This window comes from Carassius auratus, chromosome 25, assembly GCF_003368295.1.
Source record: "Carassius auratus strain Wakin chromosome 25, ASM336829v1, whole genome shotgun sequence".
Lineage (NCBI taxonomy): Eukaryota > Metazoa > Chordata > Actinopteri > Cypriniformes > Cyprinidae > Carassius > Carassius auratus.
In genome coordinates this window covers 12,525,246-12,545,861 of record NC_039267.1, presented here as the reverse complement: position 1 = coordinate 12,545,861, position 20,616 = coordinate 12,525,246, and the positions used below count along the sequence as shown (strand labels likewise).

Sequence of the window (20,616 nt, the reverse complement as noted above, 5' to 3'; positions counted from 1 at the left end):
TGCATCAAAACAGCATCTGAACAGACAGAAGTTGTTCAGAGCACGCCTCTTTGATTACATCAGCCAATGGTGCATGCATATATATATATATATATATATATATATATATATATATATATATATATACTGTATAGTGGCATGTGAAAGTTTGGGAACCCCTTGCAGAATCTGTGAAAATATGAATAATTACACTTATTCTGCACAAGATCCCGGGCCCTATGCATAGGCAGTCCTAATGGGCCCCCCTCCCCTTGAAAATATATATTCCAGACTTTTCAAGGGCCCTCTCTTCCATGGGGCCCTGGTAATCAGTACTGGTTTTACCCCCAGTCCAGCGTGCTTTTTTATGTAGAGCTTGTTATAAGTTGCATGTTATTTGATGGCAGTTTCTGAGTGTGTCTGTGATTGTATGTGCACACAGGCTGCTGAACAGAAGCATTTGGTGGTTTGTGAGCTGCTGGTGAACCGCTTCCCAGCCTTACGGGTTATGAAGAATAAAAGATCTCACACATCTTTCCCTGAGACCACAATGACCTGATCTTAACTGTCTGTAATGCCTTTGGCCTTCTCCTGAAAGAATATGAAGTACTTTTTCAAAAGCTAGGCTGTGCTTTGTAAATAAGTGTGTCTTTTGGTTGGACAGAGGCATGGTTACTCAGGTTAATCTTAATAGTCACTTTCTTCAAGAGTTAATCCACTGCTATTAAATTTGACCAGATCAACAAAAAAAGGTTTGAATCAGTGGCAGATTTAGCTTGGATGCCAATGCTTGTCAATTTGACATGGAGTGACCGAGTTTGAGAGAAAACTTTATTTTCCAGTAGAGGGTGATGGAGTCCTGTTAATGCAGCACTTCATAAGGAAACCTAGGTTTGATGCCTCGGAAGAACTTTGATAACTTAATAAACAGCCCAGCAAGCAATTTTGCGTCTAATAGACGTCTAATAGCCGTCTAAACACAGCCGAGACGTCTAGGCTAAATCGAGGCTAATTTTGGGCTGTCAGTGAAAATCTAATAGACGTCTAAACATACCCCAAGAATAGACAGCTATTAAATGACTACATATATACGTCTAATAGATGTCTAACCATAGCCCAAGAATAGACAATCAGACAGCTATTGAACGACTATATTTATACGTCCAATAGACGTCTAAACATAGCCCAAGAATAGACTAGTCATCAATTAGACCGCTAAACAACTACATACGTCTAATAGACAGGCAATATGGGTCTAGGCTAAAACAAGGCTGATTTTGGGCTGTCAGTGAAAATCTAATAGACGTCTAACCATAGCCCAAGAATAGACTAGTCATCCATTACACTACATATACATGTAATAGACAACAAAAAGAGGCATAAGGATTCTTTTCACTCAAATATAACAGGTTCTCATAAATTAAAATCCATCCAAACTAATTGAATATAAAGGGATTTATTTTGAACAATTATATAGACAACAACAACTTGGACAACATTCAAACATAAAAATGAACAAATAAAACATTGGAAAAATATGTAAAACAATTCATTTTTAAGAATTAACTGTTTACTTTAGATCCATAACCCCCACCCCCTGCCCTCCCTGGTGCTTGTTTAAAATGATTAGAAATAGCATTTTTTATTTCACATTCCATAGCTGATGGAAAGCTGGTCATCACTGCGTCTGCCAAATGAGAAAAAGGAAAGAATTATTGCTAAAAAAAAAACATTGTTGACAATCCTTTTTAACTAATTAGTCAATCACTTTTGCTAGGATGATTTAATAGATAGAGTTAACAGAATATAGATTGAGACTATATAATTTATATCAATATAGACAATAATTTATATCAATATTATAATTAATATCAATAATTGAACATTTTTGCTCGCTTAGTGGTGATGCAATACGGCGTGTAACGATACGCGTATTGAACAATTCTGTACAAGGCATATATATATATATATATATATATATATATATATATTAGGTTATATAGACACACACATATACATATATATCTGACATTTTCTTCTCGAATGTTCATTTTTATCAAGCTCATATATGCAAGTTCTGTAATTTCACTTAAATGGCAATGAAAATGACCTATTAATTTTCAGCGAGAGCATTAACTCGATCTCTCAAGCGACGCCATTCTCTTAGATATTTGGGATCCATAACTTCTGAATATGGAAATAAAATTAACATTATAATTGATTATGTAACACTGTTATCCCAAGACATGTCTGACTACTACCATAATGTGTTTTGAAACTGAAATACACTATTTTTTTAAATTATCATTCTAATGAAGGTGAAAACAGATTTTATTTTCATTTCTACTTTAGTTCTTCCCTCAAGTTTAAAGGGATAGTTCACTTCGAAATTAAATTTTGGTATGTTTTAGCTTACCTTAAGAACGTCCAAGATGTAGGTGTCTTTGTTTCCGCAGTAGTTTCAATTTTTTAGGTCAAACTATTCTTGTCTGTCAGTCATATAATGCAGGTCTATGGTCACCACCTAAAAAGGCCATGCACAGAGAAGTCCAAATTAAACAATTCCCCATTGTAAGTACACATTGATGGACTAAGACACGAAACGAGCAGTCTGTGTGAGAAAATGAACAGTATTTATATTGTTTTTACCTCTTGTACACAGCCACGTCCAAGTGATATGAGGGCTCGCGTGCTTCCAGGTGTGTGATGCGTCCGCGTTCTGGCTTAATTTGCGCAAGCGCCGCACTTAGACTAAGCCAGCCCAGAATGCACACACACCGAAGCACGCGCGCCCTCAGATCACTTCGACGTTGCTGTGTTATAAGAGGTAAAACGATATAAATACTGTTCGTTTTCTGACACAAACCGCTCGTTTCGTGTCTTAGGCTATCAGTGTGTATGGTGGGGAATTGTTTAATTTGGACTTCTCTGTGCATGCTCTTTCAGGTGGTGACCATATAGACCTGCATTATATGACTGACAGACAAGAACAGTTTGACCTAAAAATATAAAAATTTATACTACTGCGGAAACAAAGACACCTACATCTTGGATGCCCATAAGGTAAGCTTAAACATATCAAAATTTAATTTCAAAGTGAACTATCATTATAAATCATTCTTTATCACTTACTCATATAACTCTAATAAACATAAAAAATACTTATAGGCGTAGTTCACTTAAAAAAAATAAAAAAATAAAATAAAAAACAACAACATGTAATCATTTACTCACTTTCACTTGGTTCCAAACCTGTATGGCTTTCTTCTGTTGAACACACACAAAAAAAATATATTTTGATGAATGTTGGTAACAAGACATTTAATGGTAGTCACTGACAAGTGTTCTGTATATTCAATTGCTGTACTTTGTTGACTGATTGCAGGATAATTTCCAATAAACAGTGTCTTTAAATCAAATAAAGTGGATTACGTCACTCCAGTTCTGAGGTTTTTACACTGGCTATCTGTCTGTCAAAAAATTAATATCCAAAAACTACAGTTGGTTATTAAATTAACATTTTAAGGCCAAAGTAAATTTCTAATCTTCTGATGCACTATGAACCATCCAGAGCAGACCTCTCAGGACATCTGGGACAGTAGCCAGCTACTTTTATATCTCCAAAGTCAAAACAAAACATGGAGAAGCAGCATTCAAATTTATATCTGAAACAAATTCACTGAAAACTGAATGTATGCTGCATATTTTAATTATTTACAAACTAGTTTAAAGACTTTATGTTTGCCACTACCTTTTATTAAATGGAGAGGATTTTTTTTTTTTTTCATGTTGCACTATGCTGCTGTTAAATTTTATGTAAAGTACTTACAGAATTTGCTTTAAATCAACTCTAATTTAAATACAAATAAATACTGGTATCTTTATAATAATAAAAAAATATTAATGATAAGTTTCATAGTTTCATGCTTACCACATTCATTGAATTTAGATACATTTGCAATAACACGTGCAAGGTAACGTTAACTTCTTGGAGAAAAGTAGTACTCTGCAATGTTAATGTTAAAATGTCACGGTTTCTACACATTATAACAGCTAACTAATTTAAACAATAAACATATCAAAAATAACACGCATACTTACAAGATCGAAGTAGAAATGTGAAGGTTTTCACTCAGACTGTTGCTCACCCGTTGCACTCCGACAGCTGCCTCGTGTAAAATAAAATGGCGGAAATGTTTATCGCGAGATTTGGCTTAAGTGATCTAGTCACGCAATGGCATTAGTTCCAGTAGACATGTCTCAGTAGTGTTTCAATTGTGCCATCTAGCGGTTGGGAAATGCAATTGCATTTGATTAGATATTTTTATCGTAGATTGTGTATGAATGTTTGACAGAAAATATATATTAAGCTGTGTAAGCGAAAACATTTCAAAGACTAATATTCTAGGTCGCTGGTCTATATCTGAGCCCAGATTGCAATAATTTCGCCAGGTGGGCTAAAGCAGACCGCATATAGCCCGTCCAATTCGGAGCTAAATCGTGATCTACCATGCCGTGAAATGACGTATTGAACCTTGATATCATACCAATGCGAACATGATTGAATATTAACCATTTCATGCACTGCCTGGCAAAAAAATACAATTAATCAGTTTTGACAAAAAGTGGGCTACAATAGCCGGGTCTGAATACGAGCTAAATCGTGGCTACGCACAGCCTACACATATAACATGTAAAATAAAGTAAACCAAACAACTTGTAATCACGTTAGACTCTGCGTACATGATGGAATATCATACATCTCACAAGTTATTTTGCAAAAAAAATACATTTATCCAGATTAAATGTTATTTGGGCTAAAAGTGGGTTACACATAGCCGGACTATATCTGGTCTATATTTAACCCAGACGTTGAAATGACGGCTATTGCTTGCTGGGAGCTGTTTACATGCCCACATAAGTAAATATGAAGATGATGCTTTGTATAAATTAACAGTGCACATCAATACAGATGTCACTACAGAGCAAAGGGGCAATGTTTCGTGTGTTTGTGGTTCTGTGTGCTTAGGGATGTGTTGTACTTGTAATTGACCAAAACATTTAGAATCTCTGATATACAGATGTTTTATATCATAAAGGTCATCTTTAGATAGGTTTCAGAATTACTTATATGCATATAATTAATCTGATTATTTATTTGCTGTATTTGTACAGTTTTACTTCTAATTCATAAGACATCTTTTACTGGCATGTCTTCAAATGTTTCCCGTAAAGCTCAGTGGGTGTAATTTCCAGAAAAAAACAGTAAACTCGGTAGGAATTTGGTGAGGGTGCAGTGAGTCATACAATCTTCTCGCGAGCCTCCGCTCAGTAATTTAACTGATTTTCAGTCGAGTCGAAAGAACAACTGAGTCAAATCCCAGTGGTTTCATGACCAAAACCAAAAGGTTTTATCTTTTAATAGCGAGAGAAAAGTCCAGTGACTGTATGGAAGGATAGAACTAGGAAAATGTGAGTAAATTGACTCGTAACAGGTTTTTGAAGTGTTTTAAAGAGTTTTTGTAGCATCCTAACATTATGAAAAAAGAAGCACGATACGCAGTAATCCGCATATTGTTATGTTTTTCTTTTCTGTTCTTGTTCACTCATTGCCTGACACAGTGCCTAGGATTAGTTTCATTCTCTACTATTTGTATTTGTTTGTCTGAATTAGGAGAACCAAAAGATGTCCTACTACAGTGTTTCGTGGAAAATCATTTTGGGAAAAAAAAAAAAAAAAAAAAAAAAAAAACGCTTAAAGCTACAGAACTTTATTTTCAGATAGGCTGTTATGTGGGTTGCGCACAGACCTAATTATTCGTTTAAATAAGCATATTTCTATATTGAAATAATTTGAACGACACATTTTGTAAACTAATGGTGTTATATACAACAAATAAAAATGGATATAATGAGGTAGTTCACAAAGAAATAAATACTCACATATGTGCCTTTAAAAGGGGGGTGAAAGGCTCGTTTTCACTCAATATCCTGTTAATCTTGAGTACCTACAGAGTAGTACTGCATCCTTCATAACTCCAAAAAGTCTTTAGTTTTATTATATTCATAAGAGAAAGATAGTCTGTACCGATTTTTCCCGGAAAAACACGACCGGCTGGAGGCGTGACGTGTGGGCGGAGCTAAAGAATCACGAGCGCCAGTAGGCTTTTGCGTTGAGAGCGTGTGGAAACTGTGACATTACCTTGAGGGAAAAGCCATCATCCAAAACAAACCATGGCTTACAGTCAGATTCAACCGTTTATTTATTCAGGCGTTTATTAACTGAACAAGAGCAGCAGCAGCAACGACTCGCTCCGAGCGGGGCTCGAACCCAGGTCTTCGGCATGGGAGGCGGACACACTAACAAGGAGGCAGAGATATTTGAGCAGTTTTACTCACCGCCTGCGGTTTTCGTTGGGATTGCATCATCCTTAAGAAATAAACGAGACGCAAATCCGTTGTCAAACTGGGCTTTGTTTGTAAAACAAGCATCTTCGAAATTTAGGGATTATTTTTGCTCTGTAAAAATAAACTCCATCCACTGGTCCCTTAATTATGTTTTTTTTTTTTGGTAATCTGTGCAGGGTTGTCTTGCCCTGGAAACCAAAAACACACTTCTTTTGTGACTTTTTGCGACGCTCTCGCTCTGATCAGTGAATCGCTCTGATCAGTGAAATGTGTGTTCAGCCTCGCTATACGGGAACGCGCGCTCTTCTGGCAGAAGTGCCTTAGGACCCATATAAGGAAATTCCGCTCCATCTAACGTCACACAGAGCCATTCTCGAAAAAAACTTTCCGAAACTTGTGACAAACCGGAAGGAGTATTTTGGGAACAAAAATACTCCTTCAAACGTACAACTTAATTTTTGAAACTTTGTCCATGTTTAGCATGGGAATCCAACTCTTTAACAGTGTAAAAAACTCAGTATGCATGAAATAGCATTTCACCCCCCCCCCCCTTAACAAAAAAAGGTAGATGTTAGCATTTGTCACCATTCACTTCTATTGATTAAAATGTTTATAATGATGGATAAAAAGAAATGTGTAAATAATGATGAAAAAAATATCCTGGTGTAGCTACTATCCATTCGAAGATATACAACCAATAATGGACAATTATGCACTAATGGTCTTAAATGTGTAATAGCAAATTAAAGACATGTAATGAAACTCAAAAACATAAACTAAGCTCCAAACAGTTGTTTGCCGTTTTAAGGCAAATGTTTTCACCCTGTTTGGATGTTGTGTTTTGAAAAACGTTGAATTCATTTGTATTTTTAATTAAAGTGGCAATTAACATTCATTAGGCTACATACTCTTTTCTAGCAACAAGTGTTCTTGTCCCCGAGTAATATCTGCATAGATCTATAATTCTGAAAAGAACACATAAATTAGCCATCCATATTCAGGCAAAGAGAAGTCTCTGGTTGGTGGAACTGGAAATGACTTCGGTTCAGGTTTTCACAGCACCTCTCCTGTTTCCTTGTCTTCATGAACTGCCCTAAAATACAACTCAAACATAAACAATTATAGATGTTTGCTGGCTTTGTTTTGTATTAACAAATGTGATATTTATGATTTTAAAATGTTGTGCTGGAACATTAGCCAGTTGCTACCAAAATACAATGTTGTGAAAAGTTTTGTTGTGAAGAGTTTGCTGGGAAGTGTTCTAATGCATGTGTGATAATTCAAACTATTCATTCATGACATTGTCAAGGTTTTCTGGTGGTGGTTTGGGAAGTGAATAAATGCATAGGTGATACAGTGCATTTAACCGAAGGTGAAACGTGATGTCTGACAGAGAAGACAAAGCATATTTTTCCTTATCACTTAAATGCAAGGAATAGACAACTCATATCATACTGAGACTCCATACACTATGAGGAAAGGAAAAAAAATAAAATAAATGGCCGGTCAAAACATTTCACGGGAGGCCTGTGGGGAACAGTGGTGTGTAGTAGAAATGTAGTAAACACGTCAAAAAGAAAACTAAAGCTGCAGTTTACTTGACAAAAGCACAGCAATGCAAGTCAGACATCTAGAAACAATTCTAATTTGTCACTGAATGAAAATGCGAGAGTGATTTCCTGTCCTCTCAATTCACGTTTTATTTTGAGCATTTCTGCATTAGCGCTCGGTCAGAGGGGCATTCAGTGTGTATGGGCGCATCTTGGAATAAAGACGTACAAGTCTGTGACTGCAGTCACTCAACAATATACTTTTCCTTGTAATCTAGAGTAACTTAATTAAAAGAGTTGCATTTGACCAATCACAAGTTACCTGAAGTAAACAATCAACAAGCAGAATTCAGCAGAGGATCTCAACACTTTAAAATGTAATTAAAAGTTAATGTGCCACCAATTATCCATGCATTTCATTACACAGCAAACACCCAAAGATACAAAAATCCATAAGTGTATCACTTAAATCAAATACTTCAATACACACCAAAAGATCAGTCAATATGTGCCAAAACCCCTTTGGCTGGCTACTTAGCCGTTATCAATAAAACAGTGGCGCATGAAAGATAACCTGCCCTAGGCACACACACACACAGGCTAAGAGTGTCGGGGGACCGGTAACAATTAGTTAAACCACACATTAAACCAGGACTCCCTGGCAAATACGACACTTCATATACACATAATTTAATAAGCATAAAAGCAGATAATGGGCTGCTTGTCTTCTTACCCGCTACCGGACATGGGATACAGCATTCGAGAAAACAACCAGCATCCGCCGAACTTTAGTTGAAACCCAAGACTAAACTATCCCTCCCAATCGCTTTGCACACGACGCAGAAAAACATCGAACCACGTCTCGGCACGGTAGCCTCGGCAAAAAGTTCAGCAGCACTCATACAAAATTCCCCTCTAACAACAGACCTCATATTCATACATTTATTGATTCCCTTAGAAATACAGCACAGGTGTTTGTCTTTTTCCCCTAATGAGACACAAGGCAGATACTACGGGCACCACCACTGTCGCCCCTCCCCTTGTCTAAAGTGCTTACATCCACCTCCCCTACTCAAAATAGGCTTGTTTGAGATGAGCAAAATCTGCAAGCACCGCGAGATGCATGCTGGTTAGAAAAGTGTCCGAGTTACGTCCGCCTTGCTCTGATGTCATGCTGACGTTCCCTGAAAAGGATTTATACTGCACTGATTCATTCTGTTTTTGATTATGGAAGCATCGTTTATAGTTCAACAACTAAAACCTTAATGCAAGAACTAGATAGAGCCCCCTTCCTCAAATCTTGCCCTGGAGGTCCAATGCACTGCAGTGTTTAGCTCCAACCCTGATCAAAGTCACCTGTCTGGGATTCTCTAATGATCCCAAAGAGATTAATTGGCATTGATTAGCATGCTCAGGTGTGTTTGATTAGGGTTAGAGCTAAACTCTGCAGGAAAGTGGATGTCAAGGTCCAGATTTGAGGATCCCTGAGATAGAGTATACAGGCCAAGGCACTTCGAATATGTTGTGGTGTGTTTAGGACAGGGATCCTCAAATCTGGACCTCGAGATCCACTTTCCTGCAGAGTTTAGCGCTAACCCTAATCAAACACACCTGAGTATGCTAATTAGTGTCAATCAATGTCTTTGGAATCATTCGAAAATGGCAGACAGGTGACCTGCTGTTAGCATTCCATTGACTCCCATTCATTTTGGTGTCACTTTGACAGCGAATAACTATACATCTGAGGCGTATAAAGACTCCATTTGTCCATTCATTATTTCTAAAGAAACATGAAAATGTATAAAAGGCCCCATTACCTTGTATCTTACGTTATGGCCCCGTAGAAGCACTTTTTGTAAAAATAGGCTAACGATTGACACATAACCTGCAACTCTCTATTGCGTAGTAGAGAAATTACCATATGGACAGGAGGAGAAGCTCGCAGGCAATCTTTTACTGTCTATGAGGCTCGGGGGGGCGTGGAGGCATGAAGTCAAGGGGGAAGCCCATAGAGAGTCCATAAAAGCAACGGGACAAAATTATTCAACAACGTCTGCAAGATTCAGTGGGTGATTCAGATTGTTCTTGGCACAGCGATTAGAAGACTTAAAATTGTCAGACAGGTTGCTCACGTGACATGTACGTCATCAAGCTAAGTTTGAGTCTGCGCAGTCTTCACTTGTCTCCGTTGAATCCAATGGGGTCGCTGTGTCCATTTCTTTTACTGTCTATGCTCTCCACCGACTGCGCTGATCAAAAGCATGATGGGAAACGACTGACTGACGAGACAGCCTCATGCTCATTGGCTGACAATGTCAACTGATACATTTTCTCTTTTTATTATACGAATTAGATTACCCATTTATTTATTTATATTTACATGCGAACTAAACAAAAACAAAACACACCTAGTCAAGTTAAGAATTAGGACATACGTTTATTTAATAAAATATTTGCTACAAAACAGCTTTGACTTGCATAGTTTGGAAAAAATACTATGGATGTGATCTGCACATGATGAAAAAACAGTGGTATTTCGATTACATCCACTTCGCCTACATTTCAGGCGAGGCGCATCTCAAACAAGCCTAATGTGTCCACAAATTCCCAAATACCTCACATCCTGTAACGTAGAGGCAACAGGCCCTTTGTGGCCCATGTAGACCATCTCAAATACTCAGTCTGTGAAACAGGTGGGGTAGAGGGGCCTTCCCTCAATGCAGTCTGTAATGGCTCTTCAGCAATGTCCATATGGGAGGTTGCTCCTCCATCCGTTTGTTTGGGTGCTAGTGGCCCTGTAAGACAGTCCCAATGGTACATACAGCAGTTACTGTTCACAGGATTGACGTTAAAATCAGAAGATGTGACCTCCACACATTTCTCTTCTAAGGGCAGCCCTTAAAAAAAAGTATACTTAAGTAAAGTTCAAGTATATTTTTAAGTATACTTTATGTAAAAGTATAAAAATATCAGTTTTCTAGTAATATACTTGTAAGAAAATCCTGTGGCTAGTTGAGTACGTCGCTTTGTTGTCCCCCACAACATAGAGTTCAGTGGTGCTGCAGTCTTGGCAAAGTCTTTTATAAAACACCTATAATACCCTGCTAGGTCCAAAAAAGCACGAAACTGAGTAATATTTTGAGGGGTTGCAAAGGGCCTCCACTGCCCCCAATTTCTCTGGGTCTGGTGACACCCCTCCTTCTGCTATCACATGGCCAAAATAATGAACTTGACTCTGGAAAAGGGAACACTAACTGAGTTTGACCTTTAGGCCAAAGTCCCCCAGGCAGCTGAAAACCAAATCTAGATGGGTAATGTGGTCCTCAAAGAAGGAGGAAAAAACAATTATATCATCCAAAAAGTTATATAAAACATACATTATACTTAAGTAATGTGTGAGGTAAATACTTGTAATCAATTCAGATTATTGGAAGCAATTTTGAACTGTTGTTTGTATTAAACCACAAGTGGGTTAAATTTCAATGTGGAGACAAAGTCTCTGGAATTTACAGCTGCAGCAAGGAGGTGTTCCCTGGTTTTTTGGTGATCCTGGGCCAAAGGAATGCCTTAGCATCCTTCCTGATTCCTGATAAGGCTGGGGATTTATGCATTGGGGTCACCACAGGGTTCCTGGTCATTTGGTCTTAAGTTTGGGGAACAAAGATAAATCTTTTCCTGCTGTCCTGAAGTCTGCTGGTATGAGATTAGACAGACACGAGAAGGAAAAGGGGGGTGACATCTCCTTCAGCCATCTTAGCACCATGAATGTGTTTTATGACACACTAATGGTTCGATGGGGAGTCGTTCTGAACTGTGGAATGCGGTGTTGGGTTTCTTTACTGAAATGGACTGTTCAAGGATAATCATACATCATTTTCTGAGAAAACCTTCTGATGCTTGAATAACAAATCAGAAATCATTTCCTGTTGTTAGGAACTAAATGGCAGTGGATCTAAAGAAATAGCCACATGCCAGGGCAAATGTTCTTGTCTTGCATCCTGCACACTATTCTGTCTCACCACCATCTCCACAGTTTCATTATCCAATGGTCTTAACTCTACATTTCCCAGCGACTTTGATTGACACAACTCAACATCAGGAATCTGACCTAACCGACAACGCTGAAAAAGCGTCACCAAAACTGGAGGAAGGTTTATTCCATAACTCTACCATTTATTACCACATTCAATGATCGGGCTACAAATAATTGGCCCGGCAATACATCATCTTTACACGGTTCTACCAAGCCCACAAAACTTTCTATCAGGCCAAAACCTAGTTTTGATAGATCCCCCTCCTCCAGGGTCAGCGTTTCCATATGGCAGAGTAGAGCCCTGCCTTTCAGCTCGGCCAGGGCGGCCTCCGACTTTTTTATGCCCCTCGGGCCGGCTTTAATATTTAAGGAAACAGTCTCGCACAGTCCAAAGGCCTGATTTGCTCTTTTACGTCACCTACACACACACACACACACAAATAATTGAGGAACTCCATCGGCTATTTAATTAACTTAAACATCGGATGAAGTTATTCTTTTCTCTTTAATACATGATGCCAATGTATTTTTCGATGAGTCCGCTTTGTTAGTAATAATAATGTTACCTGCTTGACGGAAAGGTGTCCACAACAAAACTAGCCCAAACTAACCACGTTTCGAAGGGTCCCCCGGTAAAAATCGCATTCCGGGTGCTAAAATAACATTATTGGGGTCGCTTCAACTCATGGAGCTGTAACAGATATGCAGGTCATCGATTCATGGGTTGAATTCAGGCATATAAAATGAAACCTTTCTAAACTAAATGCCTGGCATAGCGCCAGCCTGGCTGGATTTAAATAATTTACGATACCCGTGCGAGCCTCAAAGGAGAAACGAAACCCCCCACATTCCTAAACACACACACACACACACACACACTTTTCTTAATAATAAAGTCCTGAATATTATGTATTTTGAATATGTTTGTGCGTTGCATAAAATGGTTAATCCTTTTGTGAAGAGTTATGTGAAGAGTATAAGTTGCTAGCTTATACTTTGGAAACGTTTATCCTAATTTTAATGTTCTCAAATAAGAATCATGATTCTGTAACCCTACCCCTGACCAGCTCCTAAAACTTTATTATCCCACTGGGAAACAGGACAGCTAACTCTTAGAAAAGAGAATAGTAAAATGTACTCAAATGTAGTCTAAATGTATTGAGTATTGCCTTTTTGTGCAGTAGATGTTTCCTGATATAAATGAGAGTATCTGCAGTTGTATCGTGTGTTAATCAAACTTTAAGTGTGTGTAATTCTGCAGTTGAATGTAACTTCATGTTTTGATCATTTATATATGTTATTTTTGGTATCTGTTTAGTCATCATGCTTTGACGGACTCGCTTATATAAAGTAAATCAATGAAAAATGTATTAATCTGTAATTACGAACTGTTGAAATCTGATAAACCCTAATTTATTAGGGGAGGTGTTTCCACAGAGACAAAGGAACTTTTTCCCGCTTCAGATCGCGGACATTCATTGGTTGTTCACGCGAACAGAGGCGTGAACCATCTCAAGCCATAAGAGCTGACCCAGGAAGTTCCTTGCTCTCTTGCCCTTTTTCTCTGACTTCTGCTCGTCCCTCTGCACGGCCTCGGGCCGCTCTCCTATTGCCGCTCTCCTATCGCCGCTCTCCTATCGCCGTCCCTCTCAGCAAGGCGGCTGAGAAGACAGCCGTTATCATGGCTCCTTCGGGAGCTTTCATTTCCGTTGTTTTTGTTTCTTTTCTTTACTAAGTTTATTCGCCTATTCGCCTCTTCACACGAGGAAGACGAATTCTGAAACATTGCTTTGTTGGACCTTTCAAATACCGAGCGATTACGCAGCAGCCCCGGAACACACGATAGAACACGCCTAGCCACAACAACCACGCTCACGGGGCTCCAGCACATGCACGCTGGTTTCAAAAGACCATGCTCACGCACGCTGGACCCATGCAGGTATCATTCTCTATGGAGATTTAAATGCTGCTTAAAGTTTGGCTATGATTTGATTCATTGTTGTCTTTCAAGGTTTACTGTCTGTGAGTTTGCATAACTGAGCTTAGTCTGTGATCACGCTCTCTCATCTCTCTCTCTCATCTCTCTCTCTCGTCCTTTCTCTCTCATTCATTCTCTCTCTCTCTCTCTCTCTCTCTCCCTCTCTCTTATTTGGATTCCGTTATGTCTTGTACAAAGTTTACTGTCTGTATTGTCATACGCGTATTTACTCTGTGTGATTTGTAGTTTGATGTATTTTTAGTTCAATTATTAAAACCCAATATATATTCATGATTGCCTCTGAACCGCTCACATTACGAGTCAATGAAATGTCTGATCTAGCTACATGCTGTTTACTTTGAGTAACTAAATTTCATAATGATAGGATAATGTTTTCATGACCAGAGAATATTTTCCTTGAATTATAAGAAGTGATAACTTTTTGAAAGTTGATAAGTTAATCCTATGGCCGTTTGCTGGACAAACCACTGTTTGATTTGCAGTAATTTACAGTAAAAGATATCACTATAATTGATATGAATAATGGAATATTGACATATTAATGAGTAAATTACAGTGCCCTGTAATGAGTTATTGATATGCAATTGAGCTATTTTTCATCTTCAATAATTTTTAATGCAACTGTCATATGAGATATATGTATTAATCATATTCCTGATTAAGTATTCAAATTCCCTATATATCATTTGAGTTAATAATTATGTACAACCCAGTGCGGCTACAGAGCAGACATCAAAAGTATCCTGCAACATAATGAAAAAGTAGCTATCCCAATTCCACGGGAAAACCACGGACTTGGCAACACTGTGACAGACAATAATATATGAGATTTAGGTCTCTGCAGAGCAAAAGTGAGCGTTTATCACCTTGTGGGTGTTTTCAAACTGCTGGGTTTTTCTATATCATGCAAGCAAAATGACCCCCCTTACCCACCCCTAAACCTAACATCACTATGAAATTGGCCAATCAGGTCCTTCCTCACCTTCCGTTCACACCAGTCCCATGGCCAGGCCGGTGCCCTACTCTAGTTCGGCGGAGGAATGCAGCGGATTCCTCCTACAATTTTCGCTGGTCCTGGAGATGCAACCGCACTTATACCCCACTGAGCGATCGAAGGTAGCCTTTGTTATTTCCCAGCTGCAAGGTAAAGCATTGCTGTGGGCAGATTCTATATGGACGCAAAATAACCTAGTTATCCAGGATGTGGATGGAACAAACAGGCTTTGCTGACTACCTATCATCAGGGATTAGAACCTCGAGTGCTGTTGCATCTCGCTGCATACGAGGACACCATCGGGCTTGAAGGATACATCCAGCTGTCCATCTGCTTCACCACTCGTATGCAGTCGTGCTTAGAAGAGCGCCAGGGCCAAGCACATTCCTCCACACCACTCTGCCGACCAGAGGACGTCAGCTCCCGTCAGCTCCCCAGAACCAGCCAGCGAACCCATGATTCTTGACTCCTATCGCCTTACTATGGCGGAGCGACAAAGACGGCTGGCCCAGAATCTGTGCCTCTACTGTGCAGCCCCGGGGCATGCCATTGCTGTATGGCCCGTCCGTCCTCCTCGTCCCATGGTGAGTGCCATTCTCTCTTCGAGATACCAAATGAAACCACTCACCACTGTTGTGACACTTACTGCCGCTGACATGTCTCTTCCAGTTTCCACCCTCCTCGATTCTGGGTCAGCCGGCAACTTCATCTCCGGCGCCCTCTGCCGTCAGCTCAAGCTCCCTACTACAGCAACGCCGTCCGCCTACCAGGTCCACACTATCACCGGCAAGCCGCTAAGCAGGAGGTGCATGCGCCAAAGTGTGGGTCCCATATCCCTCCAAACCGGACTACTCCACCACGAGGAAATCCATCTGCTGGTTCTGGAGGAATCCACCGCTGATGTGATTCTAGTGCGTCCGTGGCTGGAGCAGCACAACCCCGTAATTTCCTGGAAAACAGGTGAGATCCTGAAGTGGGACGAGGCCTGTTTCAAGTCATGTTTCTCCGGTTGTCCAGTTCCAGTCACACCTTCCCCTGAACCTCTTCCACTCTATTCCACATTCATTGAAAGCCCAATGGAAAACCAGTCCATCGCAATCCCTCACTGCTATGCCCCCTTCAGTGACATCTTCTGCCCCAAACGGGCCTCCAAGCTGCCTCCACACTGGCCGTGGGACTGTGCAATAGATCTGCTGCTGGGTGAACCAGGGCCAAAGGGAAGGATATATCCCCTATCCATTCCTGAGGAGAAGGCCATGGAGGATTACATCAAGGAGGCGCTGGCCCAGGGTTATATTCGTCCATCAACCTCCCCCGCTGCATCGAGCTTCTTCTTTGTGGAGAAGAAGGACGGAGGTTTGAGACCATGTATAGATTACCGGGCTCTCAATAACATTACTGTAAAGTTCAGATATCCACTTCCCCTCGTCCCCGCTGCTTTGGAACATCTCTGTGGTGCCACTGTGTTCACCAAGTTGGACCTCCGCAGCACCTACAACCTCATCCGGATAAGTGAGGGGGATGAGTGGAAGACTGCCACTACGAATATTGTGTAATGCCGTATGGACTTGTTAACGCCCCCTCCGTATTCCAGGATTTCATCCACGAGGTGCTCCGGGAGTTCCTCCATAAGTTCGTCTTAGTCTATATCGATGACATCCTCATCTACTCCTGGAGCCTGGCAGAACATCAACGTCATGTTGTGGAGGTCCTGCAACAACTGAGGGCCTACCAGCTCTACCTCAAGGCCGAAAAAAGCTCCTTCCATCAGCCCTCAGTGCAGTTCCTTGGCTATAACATCAGTAGCAGTGGCATCCGGATGGACGAGGGGAAGGTTAACGCCCTCAGGGATTGGCCCACTCCAACCACCATCAAGGAGTTATAGCGATTCCTAGGCTTTGCCAACTTCTACAGGCGGTTTATACTTAACTTCAGTACCATCACCAGTCCTCTCACCAGTCTCCTTCGCAATAAACCTAAGTCCCTCTCCTGGACTTCTGCCACCACTGAAGCCTTCCAAACCCTGAAGAAGGCCTTTACGACTGCCCCACTCCTGGTCCATCCCAATTGACCCTTCGTAGTGGAAGTTGATGCCTCAACTACTGGAGTGGGAGCGGTCCTGTCTTTGCAGCAGGGGAATCCCAGCCGCCTCCATCCATGTGCCTTCTTCTCCCGGAAACTCAACCCGGCGGAGGTTAACTAAGACATAGGCACTCGGGAGCTGTTGGACATCAAACTAGCTTTGGAGGAATGGAGGCACTGGCTAGAGGGAGCCAGACACTCCTTTCAGGTCCTCACTGATAAGAACCTAGAGTATGTTCGAGTAGCCAAAATACTCAACCCTAGAAAAGCCCGTTGGGCGTTATTCTTCACCCGCTTCCAATTCACCATCTCGTACCGCCCAGGGGTGAAAAACGTAAAGGCCGATGCCCTCTCCAGATGCAACACCCTCGAAGAAAAGCCTGATACTCCGAAAACCATTATTCCTGAATTACCTGGTCCTCTGAGACTCTTCCTCCGACTGAGGCAACTACCAACATCCCGCCGGGTTGCCCACCGGGACACCAATATATCCCCATTACACGGCGGACTCCACTCATACATCACTTTGCACTGGTCACCCAGGGGTCAATGAAACCCTCTCGTTGCTGAAGGAATGCTTCTGGTAGCCCAACATGGCCTCGGATGTCAGGAGGTACGTGAATGGATGTACCATCTGCGCCATATCCAAAAGCCCTCGCCATCTTCCATCAGGCAAGCTCCATCCTCTGCCCGTTCCCAATCGCCCGTGGTCACACCTAGGGGTGGATTTCATTACGGATCTCCTGCCTTCAGATAACAATACCTGTATTCTAGTCATAGTAGATAGATTTTCTAAATCCTGTCGTCTTCTTCCTTTAAAGGGCCTTCCCACAGCCATGGAAATGGCTGAACTACTATTTAACCATGTCTTCAGGTATTTCGGCATCCCAGAAGATATCGTATCGGATCGAGGCCCCCAGTTCATCTCCCGGGTATGGAAGGCCTTCCACTCCTTCCTAGATGTGGCCATCAGCCTATCTTCCGGGTACCATCCTCAGTCAAATGGGCAGACAGAAAGGAAGGTTCAGGAGATTGGACGCTTCGTCTGAACCTTCTGTCAAAGCCACCAGAACTCCTGGAATCAATTCATGGGGTGGGCCGAGTACACACAAAGCTCCCTCTGTCAGCCACCGGACTCACTCCTTTCCAGTGCGTACTCGGCTACCAACCACCTCTATTCCCCTGGTCAGGTGAACCCTCGAATGTCCCCGCCATCGACTACTGGTTCCGGGAGAGCGAAAGGGTCTGGGACAAGGGCACATCACCAACTCCAATGGGCACTGCGCAGATGGAGAACGACATCCACACGGGACATCCGCCTGTGCCTACCCTGCTGCAAGCTCAGTCCCAGATTCATTGGCCCATTCACCATCATCCAGCAGATCAATCCGGTCATATACAAACTCCAACTACCCCCTGAGTACCGGATTCACCCCACATTCCATGTTTCCCTTCATAAACCTCACCATCCTTCTGTCTCTCCCAGGGCCGTGCAGAGACCTTTGGAGGGGGAAGTGCTCAAAGTATAAAAGAGGCACATGGAACAAGGCTTTAAAAAGCGCGGTTCAAAATATCAATACAGCAATATATTGTGATGCATTCCTTGCCGATTTGCGTATCGATATGGATGATTATGTATTGATACGGCAGCCAATGCTGTGATGCAGTTTTGAAAAAGAAAAAGATTAGAAGAGACAATTTTAAGTTTAAAAGTAAAAAAGTCTACATTTGCCTCTTTTTCTTCCTCTATCTCCATCTCCTCATCTGATCTATTACTTTCCAGTCTCTGTCCATCTAGGAACAAGGCACAATCTACTATTTCATTATCAATCTATTATTTTAACCATCACTACTACTCTTGCACCTAATCAATAAGTCCACCTTAAATATTGATACAAAACAATAAACAACTGAGTCATGCTATGAAAGCACTGTATTACTTATATAGGCTTATGTTTTATTTATTTTTCCTTTTTATTCAAAAGGAAATTTTGAATAAAAATTTATAGATTGTTATTTGTTTAATAAATGGAAAGGTAGTGTAATCTATTAACTACACATAAAACCCTGACTTTTTACTTAAGTGCCATATCATGCCATAAAATATTTTTAATACGACTGAATTTGCATTTAATGTAAATTTTAATAACAATATTGTAAGTCACTTATTTTAACTCTTTCATTTTATAGAGAGTAAAGAACATTTACATTATCAAATAACATTTACATTCAGTCTAGCCAGAGTTCAGGCACTCTCAAAAACTACCATTACAATCACTGAAGCACTTTTATGCACATCAGGATTGTTTTTAGTTTTTACTCTCTCTCTCTCTCTCTCTGAAGAAAGAATTCGCTAAATAATTCAGTCAGCAAGCAAGTGAACAAAAACACAGCGTTTCATGATGACTCTTCTGCACGTATCCGATTGGCCATTGCATTCGCACAACAGAACCGTTGATTGGTTATCATGAAGCGTTGTACGAACGTCTCTGGCTCAGCGCCAGCCAGCGAACACAGATTTGAATTTAGCAGCTGATGCTGTGCACTGAACGATCTAATCACAACAGTGTGATTATATCAAATATATAAAAAATAATATTCTGCTGTTTTTTTTTTTTTTTTTTTTTGTCGTTTGGAAGCTGCATTTAAAATCAACTTGGCTCAGAAATCTTTGAAGGGGCATGACGCCTCTGCCCCTCGATGCCTGTGAAACGTTTCTCCCTCAAACAGCACGCTAACGTTACTCTACACTACAGGCTACACACCGCAATATAAACAACATATCTACATGTTCTCACATCACGTTATTCTTGTAAAATAATAATAAGTAAATACATATCAAAATCACTTCGCTGAGAATGAAACACCACTTACCAGCTTCCGCGGTAATGAAAATATCCTCTGACAATTAAAAAATGCGCGTGCGGCGTGACGAATCGTCCCGGTCGGATGAGGAGGTCGTCGTCGTCAGGTCAAAGGTCATCATGTTGGTCATCTTATTGACGGCTAAATTATTATTAAAAATTTTACTAATATTTAGATTGGGCATGAACAGGCATTCACAAAAGGAAACGTTATGACAAAAAAAAAATTAGAGGAAATTTTGCTTTGACAAAAGGGCACTTTGGGCACCAAAGGGCAAAGTGGCAGGTGCTCAAGCACCCAACGCCCCCCCCCCCCCCTTCTGAACGTGCCTGGTCTCTCCCGCCACAGAACCTGGCGAAGCCGAAACCCCTCCTCCTCTCCTCCTAAATGAAGGAGCAGCCTACACAGTCAAGGACATCCTGGACTCCCGGTGGCATGGTGGGCAGCTGGAATACCTCTTGGGGAGGGGGGTACTGTTACAAAAATGCCAGGTTCCACCTCCACGCAATCACAACGCACACCCTCACCGAAGTTCTAATCACACCCACCTGATCCGCATCACTATCCAATCACCTCAGCACCATAAAAGCCACACACACGCACTCAATCATTGTCCGGTCACGTTCACGACAAGGTCATTCCTGTATGCTTACTCTAAGGACTAACTCCTATTCTACTTACCACTCTCCAGCGATTCTCCGAAGAC

General features: G+C 40.9%; 1 protein-coding gene and 1 long non-coding RNA gene across 4 annotated transcripts in view; one reads left to right on the top strand and one right to left on the bottom strand.

Moving 5' to 3' along the window:
- Nucleotides 1–1,599: 1,599 nt before the first annotated feature.
- On the bottom strand, nucleotides 1,600–4,880 carry LOC113043375 (uncharacterized). Its single transcript, XR_003275725.1, has 3 exons — nucleotides 4,081–4,880; nucleotides 3,214–3,246; nucleotides 1,600–1,666 (listed from the first exon to the last, which is right to left on the bottom strand). It is a non-coding gene; the product is annotated as an uncharacterized LOC113043375 (long non-coding RNA).
- Nucleotides 4,881–5,290: 410 nt separating this feature from the next.
- LOC113043365 (fibroblast growth factor receptor 1-A-like) overlaps nucleotides 5,291–20,616 on the top strand; it is a 28,443-nt gene continuing 13,117 nt past the window's right edge. Inside the window, exon 1 of one of the 3 annotated variants that reach the window (XM_026202699.1) lies at nucleotides 5,291–5,451. The gene's annotated coding sequence lies outside the window, so the exon portion shown is untranslated. The remainder of the gene's footprint in view (nucleotides 5,452–20,616) is intronic. The other 2 variants (XM_026202698.1, XM_026202697.1) reach the window with 2 other exon arrangements.